The sequence below is a fragment of the Nycticebus coucang genome, chromosome 12 (assembly GCF_027406575.1).
Source record: "Nycticebus coucang isolate mNycCou1 chromosome 12, mNycCou1.pri, whole genome shotgun sequence".
Classification (NCBI taxonomy): Eukaryota; Metazoa; Chordata; class Mammalia; order Primates; family Lorisidae; genus Nycticebus; species Nycticebus coucang.
In genome coordinates this window covers 85,032,542-85,051,039 of record NC_069791.1, presented here as the reverse complement: position 1 = coordinate 85,051,039, position 18,498 = coordinate 85,032,542, and positions in this window count along the sequence as shown.

Below are 18,498 nucleotides of genomic sequence, written 5' to 3'. Positions count from 1 at the left end.
TAACCAGTGTGATGAAAGTGTGTCAAATGGTCTGTGAAGCTAGTGAATGATGCCCCATGATCATATCAATGTACACAGCTATGATTTAATTTTAAAAAAAAATGAAGTCAGTATGAATAATCTACCTAAACCTAAAATCATGGAACTTTTAGAAGGTGGCATAGGTGACAATTGCTGCATACTTGAATTAGGGAAATGTTCCTTATAAATGACACCAAAAACTCAATTCATACAAGAAAATTAATACATAGACTTATCAAAATTTAGAATTTTGCCCCTCAAAAGATACACCAGCAAAAATGGGAAGACTACCAATAGACTGGTAGAAAATATTTGTAACACTTACATCTATCAAAGGGCTTACATTTTAAAATATAAGGAATCTGACATCAATGAGAAGACGTATACCTTCATTTTAAAAAGGGGGTGGCAATAGATTTCAGCAGGCACGTCACACCAGAAGATACACAGATGACAAGTATATGAAAAGGTACATGAATCATAAACCACTGGGGAAATTCAAATTAAAACCATAACAAGATAATATCATGTACCCCCCTAGAAGGCCTAAAATTAAAAGCTGGTCTTGCCAAATATTGGTAAACATCTGAAACAACTAGACCTATACTGCTGGTGGGAATATAAAATTGTATAACCACTTTGGAAAGCGATATGTCAGTTTCTTAAAAAATTAATCCTATACCTACCATATGGTCCAACTAGTCCCCTTCTAAATATTTACTGAAAAAAAATAATGAAAGCATTTGTCCACACAATTACTTCTAAATGAAAGTTCATAGCAGCATTGCTTGGCTATTGATTAGCCAAAAACTGGAAATAACTGAAAAATCCATGAAGACATCAATGAATAAACAAGTTATGGTATATCCACACAATGGCATACTACACAGCAATGAAAAAGAACAAGATATTGATACGTGTGAAACATGGAGAAATCTCAAAATTATTATGCTGAGGGAAGGAAGCAGACAGAAAGAGTACATATGTATGTGCTGTATGACTCCATTTATAAAACATCTATGGAATGCAAATTTATCTATAGGGACAGACAGTGGCTGTCTGATCAGTGGCTGTCTAAGGATAGGCTGAGGGAAAGGAGAGATGGAGGTGGTACAATTACAACCCTCACACTGCAACTGCCTTGGAAAAGGATTTGGTGGTTTCTTGCCAAGTCAAACATATACTTCCTACATTACCTAGCAATTACATGTTGTACAAGAGAAATAAAATTACATGTTCACAAAAAGCCATGTATACCAGTATTTTATAGCTGCAGTTCTCCTAATAACCAAAAGCTGTAAACCAAATGTCTATCAACAAGTCAATGCATGAAAAAAGCAGTATATTTGTGCAGTAATACTTTAGAGCAATGTAAAAGAACAAACCAGTGACAAGCACGATAACGTGGATGAAACTCGCAGACATTATGCTGAGCGGAAAAAGTAAGATACAAAACAAAACATAGAATTCTACTTATTTGAAGTTCTAAAACAGGTAAAACTAATGTATACAGTTGGAAATCAGATCAGCAACTGCCTGGGTTGTGGAGTCAGAGGTGATTTACTACAAAAGCTCATAAGCGAACTCTCTGATGTAAGATAAACATCCTGTATCTTTAACAGGATGATGTTCACAAAGGTCTATTTATTAGGCCAAATCATAGAACTTTATGATGCTGAAAATATGTACTTTTTAGTGTATGTTATATTATGCCTCAGTGCTGTTGGTCTTAAAATGGAGGGAGTATGGAGAATTTGGAAAGAAATATGAAAGGGAACAAGTCCCTGAAGCCTTGGGGTTTGTGGTTCCCCAAGGTGTGTTTCCCCAAACAGCAGGTGGCTTTAGCCAAATTGAGTTTATTTTTAGGCAAAGAGTTCGTTGGTATACCCTTGGGGGTTATTGCCTAGCACTGAGTATTTTCTTTTGCATTTTGTTCATTGCAAAGAAAACAAAATAGTTGGAAAAGAGCTTGGCTACATAAAAGTTTAGAGTGCTTTGTCCTTCCTGGACTATGTGGTTGTGTATTTCTGGCTTTGCTTTCACAGTTTTGTACTTTCCATTACCCACAGTCAATTACAGTCTGAAAATATTAGTATATTTCAGGGGGGAGGGAGGGGGAGAGAGGGAGACAGGGAAAGAGAGAGAGATTTACCTGAATTTTATTACAGCATATTGTTATAATTGTTGTATTTTATATTTAGTTATTGTTGTTAACCTATTATTATACCTAATTTGTAATTTTTTTTTGGGGGGGTGTGGGGGCTTGGGACAGAGTCTTGATGTGTTTCCCAGGCTGGGCTTCAACTCCTGGGCTGAGGTGATTTCCCACCTCAGCCTCCTGATTAGCTGAGGCTACAGAAATGCATCACCACACCTGGCTTCTTGATTAAACTTTATCACAGGTATGTATGTGGGGAAAAAAAGTATATATCAGGTTTGGTACTATCTACAGTTTCAAGCATTAACTAGGGGTCTTGGGATGTATTCCCCACATATAAAGGAAGACCACCATATTTTGAAATAATAATTTAATACCATTTTCTCTAATGGTGACGATTAGTAGCTTATAGGTGACATCTGAAATTACAGATACAAGAGGAGGAGTGATGGGCTGGACATCAGAAGACCTAACCTGTAGTCTCTGCCAATGAATGTCTTTGTGACCCCAGGAAGGTTACCCGCTTGCTTTGCACCTTAATTTTCCCCTCTGGAGAAAAAGAATGAATGGACCTCTGTTGGACTAGACAATTATGAAAGATTCAAATTTGATCATGCCTAGAAATATATTTTTGAAACAAAGTGGTGGAAAATAATACCTAAATGTTAATTTTATTAAACATTTAATTTCATGGAAACAGGGGATATAGAGATGTACTCTGGCCAGAATTACACAGACTGAGGTAGGGAAAACACTTATCTTTCAAGGTCGCCATCTCAAGTCACCTGAAATTGTAATGAGGAATGGCCAAAACCAAGACTATGGAATCAGCAAATCTTAGTTTGTACTTCCAACAATTTAAAATATAAAAAATATGAACTGTTTAACCTTGGACAAACTACTTAAACCCTTTGAACTTATGTTTTTCTAGCTATCCATTTTTAATGATTATATGGAAATTATATGTGAATAAATTGAAATAACTAGTGGTAAAGAACTGGTGTCCGTTGAGTAAATAGTTTATGTGATAAATTAAATTTAAAGCATTCTATAATAGACATACTCTTATTTGACAATGTGAATGTTACTTTCTTTGCATTATTATTATTATTGCTTAATATTTTGATGCAGCAATTCTCTGATTTCTTTTCTGAATGTATTTATGTTCGTTCATTCTTTACGAGGTTTTTGTTTCTAGTCCTTATCTTAAACATTGTTATTGTTATTAAATTTTAATTCTCTTTAATTTTCTGAAGGCAACAAATGGAAACCTAATAAACACACATATATGTAAAAATAAGAATAAAAATAAATTAAAAAAAATAAAAAATAAATTAAATTGGGGCTAGATATAATAAAAATAATAACTTGAATTTTCTGAAAAGCTTAATTATTACTTCCAATGTAATGTGATCATGGAAAGAACACAACAGAGTTCTCGTAATAAGCATAGTGGAGATGATAATGATCATAATCATTATTATAAACACTTAGTGGGAATTTGGGGTATGTCGGACTATGCACTCATTGCTTTCCATTTATATCTAACTCAATCTTTCCAATACTTTATAAGCTGCGTACTATAATTTATCCTTATCTTTCATATAAAAGCCACAGGTCAGAGAGGTTAAGTCTTTTGCCTACAGTCACACAGTGAATAACGCTGAGCTGGAACTGAGTGCTTGGTTTCTGCCAGGTACTAAGCACACCAATGATGCCAATGAAATGTGCTCTGTATGCAGTTCAATGATAGTAAAATTGTGCTATTAGAGATCTCAGAACACAGAGACCATGCTATCTGTCTCTCAGGAAGAAGCTGTTATTCAGGCCTTGAGGCTTTTGTCATTACAAGATGCTCGCACATTTCCAGCAATACCCTCCACGAGCTGCTCCTTTGGTGAGATACAGTCAGTAGATTCCAGAGCAGGGAGCCTTCACCCACTGTTTATCAGCAAACATTTCCATCGTGCAGATGCACCTGCTGCTTCCCAGGACTCCTGCACTGAACTCTTTTTAAAAAGAATGAACACTTTGCAAAGCTAAAAATTCTTCCACCCTCATTTACAGGTCTCACAGATTCACATGTTCCTGAATGGGCTTTCACGTGGCATGAAGAAAGAAGCACTAAGGACAGGGCATGCGAAAGGATGCCTGCACCCCACCCAAATAGAAAATTGGATCTAAAGAAATAGGCAAAAATTATTATTGCATGCTTTCTGTATGTCTAGGACCCTGACAGCTGTTTTCCCTTGAGTAGTTTCACTTGATCCTCAAAACAATCACACTGCATTGTCCATTAGTCACTATTTTCTAGGTTACGTGGCAGTTGACTAAGGAACTTTGAAATTTCAGTGAGCAGTTCACGTCTCACATGCTAAGCACCCAGTCTTCATCAGTGGGGAATTCCGCTCCACATAGTAACCCAGGAACCCATGCTTATACTTCCTTTGGCCTCCACAATTGCTCTGTCAAAGAAAACAAGCACTAAAGAGGTACCCATTGGCTTTTAAGTATTTCAGTAGGAAGTGATACATCACCACCACTCACAGTTCACTCAGCAGAATTAGTTACATGGCCTTGTCTAACTGGCAGAAGCTGGGGAATTGGTGGTTGGTAGGAGAATGACCAGGATGTCAATACCACCCCAAATAATCTACAGATTTAATGCAATCTCTCATGAAAATCCTAATGATTTTTTTTCTGCAGAAATAGAAAAAGGCATCCTACAAGTCAGACCTAAAAGTGTTCAACTCTCAGAAGATAATATAAGACAAAAGCTTCATGACGTGGTATTTAGCATATTTCTAGGATATGAAACACTAAAGCCTGAGCAACAAAAGGAAAAAATGGATAAATTAGGCTTCATGAAATTTAAAAATTGTGTGCATCAAAAGACAGTATCAACAAAGTAAAAATGTAACCCACAGAACGGGAGAAAATGTTTTCAATTTAGGTATCTGATAAAGAATTAATATCCAGAATATATAGAGAACTCATAAGATTCAACAACAACAAACAAGTTGATTAAAAAATAGGCAAAGGACTTGAATATATATTTCTCCAAGGAAGGTATACAAATGACTAATAAGCTTGTGAAAAGAATCATTAGGGAAATGCAAATTGAAACCACAACAAGATACTCCCTCACGCTGGTTAGGATGTCAACTACCGAACAACAACAACAACAGAAACAGTAACAACAGCAAACAAGTGCTGGGAAGACTATGAAGAAATCCGAACGCTTTGACACTGTTGGTTGGAATATAAAATGGTATAGTTACTGTGCAAAAAAGTATGGCGGTTCCTCAAAAACGGAAAAATCAAATTACCATATGATCTAGCAATTCCACTTTTGGATACACACTCAAATGAAATGAAAGTGGAATCTCAAACAGACATTTGTACACCTGCATTTATAGCAGCATTAGTCACAGTATCTTAAATGTGGAAGGAACATTTATACCCATTGACAGATAAATGGATAAGGAAAACGTAGTATTTGCAAACATACAATAGAATATTACTTAGCTTTAAAAAAGAAGGAAGTTCTGGGTGGTGCCTGTGCCGGCCCCATATACCGAGGGTGGTGAGTTCAAACCCAGCCCCGGCCAAACTGCAACAAAAAAACAGTCAGGTGTCTGGCGGGTGCCTGTAGTCCCAGCTACTCCAGAGGCTGAGGCAAGAGAATCGCCTAAGCCCAAGAGCTGGAGGTTGCTGTGAGCTGTGATGCCACAGCAGTCTACTGAGGGTGATAGAGTGAGACTCTGTCTCTAAACAAAAAAAAAAAGGAAGTTCTGACATATGTCACAATATGGATAAACCTTGAAGACGTTATATACCATGTGAAATAAGCCACTCAAAAAGGATAAACACTGTTTGAATCCAATTATAAATATACTTTGTCAAAATCATAGAGACAGAAAGTACAACAATGGTTTCCAGGATCTGGGGAAAGGGAACAATAGGAATTTATTATTTAATGGGTATGAAGTTTTTATTTTACAAGATGAAAAGTACTTTGAAAACGGGTGGCAGTGATGGTTGCACAATATTTTGAATATACTTATATTTAATACCATTAAACTGTGTGCTTTAAGATGATTAAGATGGCTTCTGAGCTTCAAGCAGTTATCCTTTAAATTCCTTTCAATGCCTCCCTGGAATGCCAGATCAAGAATTCTTATTCTCCTCATTAGTATAATGGTGAGTAAAAAGAAAAGAAAAAAGAAAGAGTTCTAATATCTTCTATGGACAGATTTTTGGATGCCATTTAGTTATTAATCAGTATGAGGGAAAGGTTGTGTCTCACTCCAGATAAGAGAGAGAGAAAGCCTTGTTAGAAAACTGGCATGAAATTGCAGAAGCTGGTTAAGACGTCTATGCAAGCTGCTGGGTCCACGTCTGATGCTAGAGGATGGAGTTCATAGAGCAGGCACTCAAGAATGGAGCCCCATGAGGCTGGATTGAAAGCTGTGTCTATTCTTGCTGGCTCTGACCTTGGAGATGAGGGTTTCCTAAAGAAGCCAGAGCCCAACCATACTTCTAGACCAGGAGTCAGAGATGCTAGAGGAGAATCCAGAGGAAGGTAAGGCCCTTGTAGGCCAAGACGCTGCTCACACTGCGGGGGTGGCTCAGCAGATCAGCAATTAATCATGAGCTATAAAGTGGCTACTGCCTCCCTCTGCCATCCACATCTCCAAGCATCTTCCCTGTGACCTGCTTTAATCAGAAACACACAAGAAAATAATTCTGGGGAGTATAGTTCACCCTAACCAAATCGACACTTTGCAAGGAGAAAATAGACCCTTCTTGTCAGTCAGCTCCCACACAGGACTCCTTAAACCACACTTAATCTCCAAATCATGACAACAGTTAAACTTCTGAATAACAAGACTCAAGTATCATCTGTATAACAGAAACCACATTAATCCCTTCCTCACAAGAGGATACAAAGTTACAAATTCCTTTATTTTATTTTTTGGTCCTGGGTTATCTTTACGCTTCTGCTTAATTCAAATTACTCCTTTGATATCTTCTAATATAAACACTAAGATACAACGTTGACTATTACTGATGCATCTTATGTTAAAATATAAAAAGTTAAGGGAGGGCGGCGCCCGTGGCTCAGTCGGTAAGGCGCCGGCCCCATATACCAAGGGTGGCAGGTTCAAACCTGGCCCCAGCCAAACTGCAACCAAAATATAGCCGGGCGTTGTGGCGGGCACCTGTAGTCCCAGCTACTCGGGAGGCTGAGGCAAGAGAATCGCTTAAGCCCAGGAGTTGGAGGTTGCTGTGAGCTGTGTGAGGCCACGGCACTCTACCGAGGACCATAAAGTGAGACTCTGTCTCTACAAAAAAAATAAATAAATAATAAAAAAAAGTAAAAGGATAAGGGAGAAATATTTGATACACGTTTGATGAATATATATGGTCATGACATAACCTGGAAGCTTTGTGACTCCCCACTTATACCATAGGTGTCCAGCTTGGCAGCTGTGTACGATTCCCTGCCCATGTGCACCCCTCCTTCTGATGACACACCTAACACCTTCCTTGGTCATGACAGGTGTGAAAGTGAAGGAACACGGAGTCAGGAGGATACCTGCTTCAGGAGGACACCCATTCCAATGTATTAATAATTAGTCGCTTCTGAATATTATTTATTATAAGGATCATAGAAACCATTTATAAAGAGCCTTTGATATGTGTCTGACAATTAAGTTCAAGAATTCATCCTAGAAAAGTGGCTACATGCCTCACTGGAGAATATCAGTATGATCATCTTTGAGGTACTCCCCCTGGGAAGAGATGCGCTGATGCCAGTGCCTTGTCCACCCTCCAGAGCAATTTTGGAACTTTTTTTCTGGAATGGCCATCAGAGCTGACTTCATATGAGATCTGCCAATTAAATTTCTGAACTCGTCCCAGAAAAACTGCTGAATATCACTATGGTCCCAATGGCCCAGGGGGGTACTCCAGAGGGGATCATGGTGATATTCAGCAGTAAAGTATATAGCACTTTTTCTAGGATGCATTTGCAAAATTAAGGGTCAGAGCTCATAATCTTGATGGCCAGACCCAGAGCTGTGCAGAGGTTATCCTCACCTGTGTTATTATTCCGACTTTATACACAAGGGAACTGAGCTCAGATTACTAAGGATGCTCAGCTTACAAGTGGTGAAGGTGAGACATCTTAGAAAGACAAAAAGGGAAAAAGGTGAGATCCGAACCCAGATTAGTTTGATGCTAAATCTCCTGGGCTTAATCATTGAATTTTCCTTCCTTCCTATAAGCTCACCTATGGTGTTAGGAGCAATTCAAAGCGATCTTCCTTATCTGGACTGGGGGCGGGGGGGGCCTAGATTTTGTCCATTTTCTCAAAGCTTTCTACCTCTACTTCTGGTGACTATCAAGCTGCCTTATTTGCCTTTAGATCCTTCATTCACTCTGTTTGTATTTACTTGCCAATATTTATAGAGTTTATACTATGTATCAAGCACTGTTCCAGGTCTTAAGCACATAGCAGTGAGGAAGACAGCAAGATCCCTGCAGCTAAGCGCAGGTTAGACAGAAAAGAAGCAAGTAAATGAAGAAGGAAGCCAAGACGATTTGATAAGGAGGAAGATTAGCTACAAAAGAAACAATAGAATGATGTGATACTTTATCTTTAGTTACCAATCTCAAGGTAATTCATGTTTTCCTCTGATCTACAAGCCTTATAAAATGTTCCATTACAGGGGCGGCGCCTGTGGCTCAGTCGGTAAGGTGCCGGCCCCATATACCAAGGGTGGCGGGTTCAAACCCGGCCCCGGCCAAACTGCAACCAAAAAATAGCCGGGCGTTGTGGCAGGCGCCTGTGGTCCCAGCTGCTCGGGAGGCTGAGGCAGGAGAATCACTTGAGCCTGGGAGTTGGAGGTTGCTGTGAACTGTGTGATGCCACGGCACTCTACCGAGGGCCATAGGGTGAGACTCTGTCTCTACAAAAAAAAAAAAAAAAAAAAAAATGTTCCATTACATAATGGTTATGGCTTGGTGCCTGCGTTTTGAATGTTCTCCTAATAGACAGCTCCTGTGTGTTTTACCAGAGAAGAATTAGAGCACTGATAAATTTTAATTAGTTGAATTCACTCGTGGTATGATAAGTCTTCATGTCATTTAAAGGGGAGAATTTCCCTGCACACGGATTACTGGTAACACCTCTTGCAGTGCTGTGACATTGAACAAGTTTAATATTTCTTGAGATACTATGTATACAAGCTTTAATTTCAGCTTTTCCTCAGTGACTATACGATGACATCCCCTTGAATGAATTCTACAGATCATGTCTCAACAAGTCTCTACTAAAAATGGCTGAAAGTATTCTTACATGGATATTGCGAAGTAGTGCAAATTGCAGTTTGTGTGAATGAAGTAGAAATGTCTTTGTCTTCCATCAAATGTTTTTTTTGTTTGTTTTGTTTTTTTCCAGTGTTAGGCATGAGCAGTAGTTTCTAGGCAGGTTGATTACATTCCTCAGGGTACATTTGACAATAGCTGAAAACATTTTTGGTTTTCATAGATGGGGTGGGGGATGGGGTTTGCTACTGGGATCAAGGGAGTAGACGCCACTTGAGATACTGCTTAACATCTGACAAGGCACAGGACAGTCTCCCCAGCAAAGAATGACCATATCGTCAAGCGTGCTGAAGCTAGTGTTGTTTGCATGGTTTAAGAGACCAGGAGTCCAGGAGACATATTCTTCTTGCAAATCCAAAACTCTACACAAAACTTGTGAGGACTTGCTTGCATGCTGTCAGAAGAAGAAGAAGACACGAACCCACAGAAGGTGTTGACTAGTCCTTAAGCAGATTGAAACTTGGCCCCCAAGAATCATCAACAGACATCAGAAGCTAACTGAAATCTATATAGAAGAAATTGTTCCTGGAGAAAAGCTATGGTCATTTGCTGAGAGTGAGGCATTGCCGGGTCCAGCCAGGAGGTGAATGACACATGGGGGGACGAATCTTCAAAACCTTAACCATGAGTTTCATAAACAGTATCCTCCCCCTTCGCTTCCTCCTTCCCAGATCAGAGGATGGGGAACCAGGTGGACGGTAAGAGGTGATAGAGGAGAAGAAATAACATCTTCTTCATGGTTTTCATCCTTGTTCTCAGAACCCTAAAAAATGAGTGAGGAGGAGAAAAGGTGGATAGGATGGAAATTGATGGAGGGGAGGATCCCGAGCCCAGAGTCCCTTCTCTCCCTTCATACCTTTCTCTGCATGCAGGTTTAGTGTGGCTGGTGAGTCATAGAATTTAGAGATTATCTCACCCAGTTGTGAATTGAAACAAAAATCATTAAGTCCCCTCCAGATGACTGACTGTACACATCTTGGCCAGAAAGACCCCAGAGATACCTTAAAGCTGAGGTGTGGGTTGTGAGAAGGGAGGTCAGACGTGCCTTATCATACCACCTCCCTTTTTGGAGATAGCCTTGGCCACTCATTAACATGCCTAGGGCCATGCAAGGCAAAACTTGAACCACACCTGCAGGTCACCATGTCACTTAACAGATTGCTTGAGTCTGGGTATGTGTCTGGTCGATGTCCAGTGGTTTGTCTCTGATGGACAGAATCCCTCAACTTAAAACATTCCAAGCCTTAAGACTAAGCTTCCTTTCTTTAACCAATCATCAATCAAAGAATCTTTAACTACACTTATCATCGTTAATCCCTTGCTTTGAGATGTGTTCCCTTTTTAAACCAACACAATACAGGCAGTCCACAAGTCATAAACATCCTATTTATGTAAAACTCGCACTTAGGAACGGAGGCAATTATAGGTAATAAGCAAATGTACCTGTTCCCACTTACATACAAATTCAACTTAAGAACAAACCTACAGAACCTATCTCATTTGTCACCTGGAGACTGCATAAATCAACAATCTTCCGTGTGTTGATGTATGACTTTATGTGTAACTCCCGTCTCCCTGAAATGTAACCAAACTGTAACCTAACTATGGTGAGAACACTTGCTCAAAGCTTCTTAGCCAGGGTTCTCTGGGCCACACTTGCACATATTTGGCTCAAAATAAATCTCTTTAAAATATTTTACAGAGTTTGGGTTCTTTCCCATTGACACAGTGTTGCCCAAACTATGAGGCAAGCTAATGGTGACACACAAGATGAATGTAGATGGTTTGCAGATGGAGCATCAAATGCCATTTTGAGAAAACTAGTTGATGACAGTTATCAAGGATTTTTTTACCTTCCTGTTCTGTCTTCCTGGAATGCTCCTCCCCAGGTCTTTGTAAGTTCTGCTTTCTTCTTTTCTTTGGGGTTACTCAGACAGACCTTTCTGGACCATTGTAGCTAAACTGGTAAGGCACCACTCACACACACACACACACACACACACACACACACGTTTTCCTCTGGATTTCCTTACTCCAGATCACTTTCATTGTAGCCCTTCCCACTCTCTGAAATATCATACTTAGGTATTTTATTGCCTGTTTCCTCTTCCCCTGCCCTGTGAGAATCCAGCATTGTGAAGATAGGTACCATCTTCATCATGTTCACAGGTGAACCCCCAGGACCAACACCCACAACTGCATCTGGAACACAGTAGGTGCTCAGCATGAATCCGTGGGATCAACTACCCCTCAGGCCTTCCTGTTAGATCAGATGTACTCTTAAACAATGAGTTCTTTCTTGAAGGGGGATGACACTGTGTAGCTCCATCATGCTCTGCGTTCACACAGTGGGGGCTGGCAAAGGAGGCAGGAGGGCAGAGAGGGGCAAGGAGGCTGCAGGAGCCAAGGGGACAGGCAGAGATCAGAAGGGTGTGTGTGAGAGAGAGAGAGAGCGCTTTAAGGACGCTTATCCCAACCGCTCCAGGTGAGAGAGATTTTGCAGCTGCAGTTAGAGGCCTCATTGTCAGTGAGAGTCCTGGCAAAACAATGGCTCACATGCTGTCTGGAAAATCTGCCCAGTCCCGGAGGATGGGTGAGTGGAATATTTGCTAACTGACATTCAGTGTCTCATTACCTCCCTCTGGATCTTGAGACCTACAATTTCTACCCACTGTGAGGAAAGCTTCCAGAGCCCAGAGAAGATTTTCCTGCAGAGGCAGCCCTCAGATGAAGAATAAAATCCTTTCCCTTTGGAAACGGCTGTTGACTGATTCAGAAGACAGGACTGGGGCAAGAGGAGCCCAGAGCCTAGGACATTCCCTCCCATACTACCCAGTGATAACCACAATGCCAAGTTCACCAGAGTGGACTCAGGGGTTAAACACCGTGGTCATAAAAACCACCTACTGTGCACCAGGCTGTACAAACATTCAAATCCACATATAACTGCAAGTACATAGTTAGATACATAGTAAAACGTGTGTGCAAATATATCTTTTTAGTTATTGATGGTGTCTCTACTCTGTCATTCCAAAAAGGATTTGAGATGTTTTATGCAAAAGGTACATAATATGAGGATTGAGATGGGAGTTAAATGAGAAAACAATTCTTAGCAGCTGAAAAGCCTCCTTGCCACCCAAGTACCCAATGTCCTGGACTAACGCCTTAGGAATAACAAGGGCTGTTTAAAGACGTAGTGGGAGGCAACGTGAATTCTGGCATCCCACAAATTCAGCTATGAGCTGCACTTCTCATCCCTAGGTACGTTACTCCAAGTCCTTATCTTTAAGCTAGGGATGATTTACTCACCTCCTTCTTACTGGAGGAAGAGGGTCCAGCTGCCTGTCTTTGTCAGCCAATATGCGGAGATGGGGCTAGGTCCAGCAAACTCTGTCAGAAGGCCATATAGGTTCTGGAGAACAGTGAGAGTAGCCTCTCCAAGACTGTTCTGTTCTTCCATTTCCAAAATTACAGTTTTATAGTACATAAAAGTTCAAAGCAAAGACCTCATTGACCCTTCATTTAAATAATAATCAGCATAACTCAGTGACCTATTACACCATTGCAATTCAAAACTTAATCTCCTTAATCAATTCACATAAACCACTCAAGATAGCCATCTTTAGGATAGGAGCTAAATTTACAAAACAATAAGAATGGAAGACAGTAGGTAAAAGTCACTTAGGACTGAAACTGAGCAGACCAGCTGTGTCCCGTCAGCCTTATCCTGACCTATTCTCTCTCTCTTTTTTTTCTTTTGCAATTTTTGGCTGGGGCTGGGTTGAACCCACCACCTCCAGCATATGGGGCGGTGCCCTACTCCTTTGAGCCACAGGCACCACCCATCCTGACCTATTCCCACCACATGTGCCTTCATCCTAGCTCTGGGGATTAAAGGAGTTAATGTAATGGACCACGTAAGCATTCAATAGTTGGAAGTTTTCTTTATACAAGTTTTCCTTCTATTTGAAACATTTTACCATTTTAAAGCATAATAAAATTTATTAAAGTACTTTGCACTGGTATTTTGACAAAGTTCCTGCTTATAAGGAAGCCAGTAAATCTTCTCAATTAGTCTGCAGTTGTCCGTCAGTCTACGCACCCTCCTGGAAGAACTAATGATAATGTCAGCCAGGTACTCAGATTCTACCATTCATCCTCCCAACAGCAGTGTGAGATTGTCATGGCCACATCCAGAAAGAAGAGAAGACTGAGGCTGAAACTGGGTTAAGAGCTTGCCTGGGATTCCAGTTAGTGTGTTATGAGATAAGGACTGGAATTTCCTGATTCTAGGTCTCATGCTTCCGCCCCCCTTCCCTTCTCTCGAAAGTGTATCCAAGCCAAGTTATCTGCCTCATACTGCGAATAGGGTTTGCAGGGGTCTTTTCTAAATTTTCGTGCTCCGGGATGAGCCCGCACCTGGGCTGTGGGAGTGGCTGAGTCCTCAGTAACAAGTTTTGGAGGCTGGAACATCCTAATTTCTCACTTCAAGTTTTTTCCCCCAAATGTCTACAGCTCCTCAACAGCTGAGAAGTAATCACAACTTGGTCTGTCCACTTGGTTTTATTTCATTCTCTCTTGCAGTGAGCCCATTCTTGCGACCATGACAGCTATCTTGTGATACAGTCTGGATTTCAGAGACCTCAATCTTGAGGTCAGAACTTTCTTCCCCCACCCCACTGCTATCTCTTAGCTGAAGTACAAAGCAGAGTTTGTTTTGTGTAGGCGCCATCCAGGGTTGCAAGGTATTTACAATCTGTGAAGCATGTGGCTGGTGACATCAACCAATACCTATGAATTTGTATGTTCTATTTCATACTCACTCCAAGTATGTCTGTTCACTGAGCAAATGTCAGGTGGAATCATTAGGATGCTTCACTTTGATTCTGTTTTCCAGTCTTTGCATTTTTCTCCCTCCGTCCCTTGATCCCTCCCTCACTCCCTCTCTCTCTACCCTGAATTATATCATTGAATTGTCATGCATTGCACACATTTCATTATGGGCAAAGCATATGCCGGGGGACAGAGTCCCTCATTTCCAATCCGACCATCTCATTCCACCTGTTGGGCTTCTTTTCCTCTGCCTGTACACTGAAGCATTTTCTGAGAGTTTACTGTTGGATCTTGTGAAGACTCTGCTGGGAGAGAGTCCCCAGTCATGTCTCCAGCTTTGCCCCCTGTATGTGCTGATGACTCTCAAATTTGTCTGTGCTTGGGATTCTCAGCTTGGTTCAGGACCCATATCTCTTGCTGCTTCTTTGCATGCACCACACAGAGTTTAACCTCAGAGGTCCAGCTCAGCCCTTATTACCCTTTATCCAGCCCGTCTCCCCAAATGGAGGCTGTCTTCTCCATTTCGAGGTACCCAAGCCTGCAAACTGGGCATCACACTGATCTCTTTCTTGCATGTTTCCTTTACAGCCCATCAAAACTCCAGTCCCCCAATTTTTGGTATTTATTTTGTCTCCATTGCTAGGTTTCTCCAGATTATGGTACAGCAGCAGAAGAGCAGAGATAATATAATATATCATGATGGATGTGTTACTTAGTTCAATGTAAGCATTTCACATTGTATATGGAAGCAGTACCCTGGACCCCGTAAACACATCGATGTACAAAGTTATGATTTAATAAAAAACAATTAAAAAATAAAGAATAAAAAAAGAGCAGAGATGAGCTGTTTTTATATGATTTGGGATTCTTGGCTCCTAGCTATAAAAATCTGACAAATGGATAACATGATGTTCAAGAGAATGCACACAGGAGACAAATGGCCCCTGCTCACAATGCTGGCATGTTCACGTAATAGTCGTGTGACTTTAGCCAGTTTACGTGGCCACTTTGTGTCTCAGTTTCCTCATCCGGAAAATGGGAATAAATTACCTAATACATTTATAGCATTTACTCTGTGCCAGGCATAGTGCTACATGTAATACATGAATTAACTTGTTTAACACAAAGGTGAGAGATAGTCCTATTATTATCCTCATGTTGCAGGTGAGTAAACTGACACACAGGGAGGTTATATAACTAGCAAGTGGTAGAGCTGGGTTCCAGCCGCAGAGTCCTTGCTCATAGCTACGGGATAATAAGACTTGTCCTAAGGGGCTGTTGGGAGGATGGAGTTCATGCACGTAAACTGCTTAGCACAATATCTGGGACACAGTAAGTGCTGGGCAATTAATGAACACACACCCAGTGATGGGTTTATTCTCCCAAAGGAACACAAAGGTTTTATTACAGTTTCCTAAAGGTGGAGATTCTAGGTAGTTTTGCCTATCAATTTTATGCATTGAGAACTTATGGCTGATTCATCACCATGTGACTCAGACCAATCTCAGAAGTCTCTGCTGTCTCTTGTGATGACCAAGCCCTCCCTCCTCTTGGTAATTAACTGCACTTTGTATGTCCAGCTATTGGACTCTTTCCTCCCACTGAGTCAGCGAGTCTGTAGAATGTTATGCACGAGTGTGTGTATTTTGGCCGTCCATTGCTTCATTTTTGTGTCCTCCTATTTGCTCATTTATTTGTTAATAAACAAATGCCAATTCCAGGTTAGGGACTGGCCCCCATCCTTCTCCTGAATCCCAGGGGTTCCCTCCACCTCCTTTTTTAGTTCTGCTCTCAAATGCAATCAAAACTTTATAAGGGTTACTTCACTGACTTCTGGAAGACACACGAAACTCTAGAAATGTATCCCAGTGGCATGATGCTATTATTTTATTTAAAGATCCTACTGCTCCTTGTGTGAATTTAAATTTTGAAATTCCTAGATCCTTCTCTTCCCCATTTTCTTTCCCTCCCCTAGCACAGTAAGGCAGTTCCCCAGGGCCAGGGCATCTTTTCTCACCATCCCTCCCTCAACCCTCACTTTTGTAATTCCGAGTGGAGGCCCACAGTGCACTTTATGAAGGACACAGGATAATAACAAAATCGCTGATAATGCTAAAGATAGCTTTTAATGAATCTTTTTTCTGGGTATTATTGGAAGCATTGTTGCTGGCGAGAAAGACCTTTTCAAGCTCCAGGAGTTTCACATTTGGAGACTTTTACCGCATTAGGAGAGTTGTTTAGTATTGGCTTTGCCTTTGACAAGAGCTAGATCTAATTTGTTAAATGGGTTGCTTTTGTTTTTTCTGGTTTTATGATTTTTTTTTTCCATTGGTTTACTTTCTTGGATGCAAAAATAGCCAAGGTGCATTTCTTTTTCTTTTCTTTCTCTCTTTTATTTATTTATTTATTTATTTTTGACTGTTGACAGCCTGTGCTGCTGAGTGCAGAAATGAAGCCTGCTTTCTTATTAAAATACACTGAGTCTCCACGGTGGGTACCGGGGGTTTGGAGACACAGTGGATTCTAGTGGGATGGGGCTCCACTGGCCTTTACTGACACATCTCAGTAGTCACATTCTGCCCACATCTCCTGGGTGTCTGCTAGGTGCCAGCTGCTTTGAGATAGTAAAGGGGGAGATGTCATTATGCCACCTTTCATAGATGAAGATGTGGAGGCTCACTCCTTCTTTCATTCATTTATTCAATAAACATGTGTGGAAGGCCTACTATGTGTCAGACATCATTCTAGGCTCGGGCAATGTATCAATGAACAAAACAGACAAAAAAATCCCCCCCCCCAGGATAAGCTTAAATTGCTATGGGATGAGGCAGAAACCACATCTTTTATAATGACAAGTGCTTTGGAAAAATACAAAGCAGGGAGGTTCATAGGGAGACTTGAGGGTTGCGGTTTTATGGAAAGTGGACTCACTAAAATGGTAGCATTGGATTAAAGACTTGAGAGACATGATAGCATTAGTGATATAGATATCTGCAGGTGGAGAAGGGGCATTTTGAGGTAGAGGAAACTACGAGTGCAAAGGCCCTGTGGCCAAAACACTTGACATAGGGAAGAGCAGCAGGGTGACTGGAGCAAGGCAAGCAAGGCAAAAAGTGCAGTGCAATGAAGTCGGGGAGGTGACTTGGGTCACTCAGCACCTTCAAGGCCACCGTAAATACCTTGGCTTTGATGCTGAGAGTGTGGAAGGCATCAGGGGGTTTTCATGAAGGAGTGATATGACTTGATCTATGCAGTCTGCCACTGGAGCCCAGTTCTCTCTATCCAAAAGCTTATGCCTTTCTCCCTATTCTGATGCTACTTCCTCCTCCTACTTTTCAGTATAATTCTTTGTGTCTGCATTTGTCTGTATCATGAGACTGAGGCTCCCCAAGGGCAAAGCCTGAATTTTGATCTTCTGAGCAGATTCTCTAGTTCTCACATAACGTAAAGCACTCAGCAAAAACATATGGACTAGACCAGTGTATGTACCTAAGGAAAGAAAAGGAATGACTTTGTTGTAAAAAAGAATGAAATCCTGTCTTCCGCAACACAGATGAAACTGGAGGTGATTATTTTAAGTGAAACAAACAGGAAGTAGAAAGACAAACTCTGCAAGTTCTCCTTATAAGTGGACATTATAAACATTTTTACACATATATGTAGAGAGTGGAGGGTGAGGAATTACTTAATTGAGTACAATGCATGTTATTCAGATGACAGATGACCTAAAAGCCCCAATTTGGCTGCTACACAACCATTTGCATAACACAATTGCGCTTGCACCGCATAAAAGTATGCAAATAAAACCCCCAAATTTCCAAAAGATTTCTTTCTTAAAATGACAGGAAAACAAGTAATGTATAGCCATAAAATATATGCACATCTTCCTTATTTCTATATATTTCCTTTTAGTATTCTTTACCTGCAGATGAAATGCAGACCAATCATGATCCCAAGATAATCATTTTTATTTGTTATTTAAAATTTAATATTGGAATGTAAGCATTTCCCAAAGTTTCTATAGATTTTTTTGTGCTGAGCTTTTAAATAGCTGATCAATATGGCTTTTTAAGGATTCACTTTACCAGTTC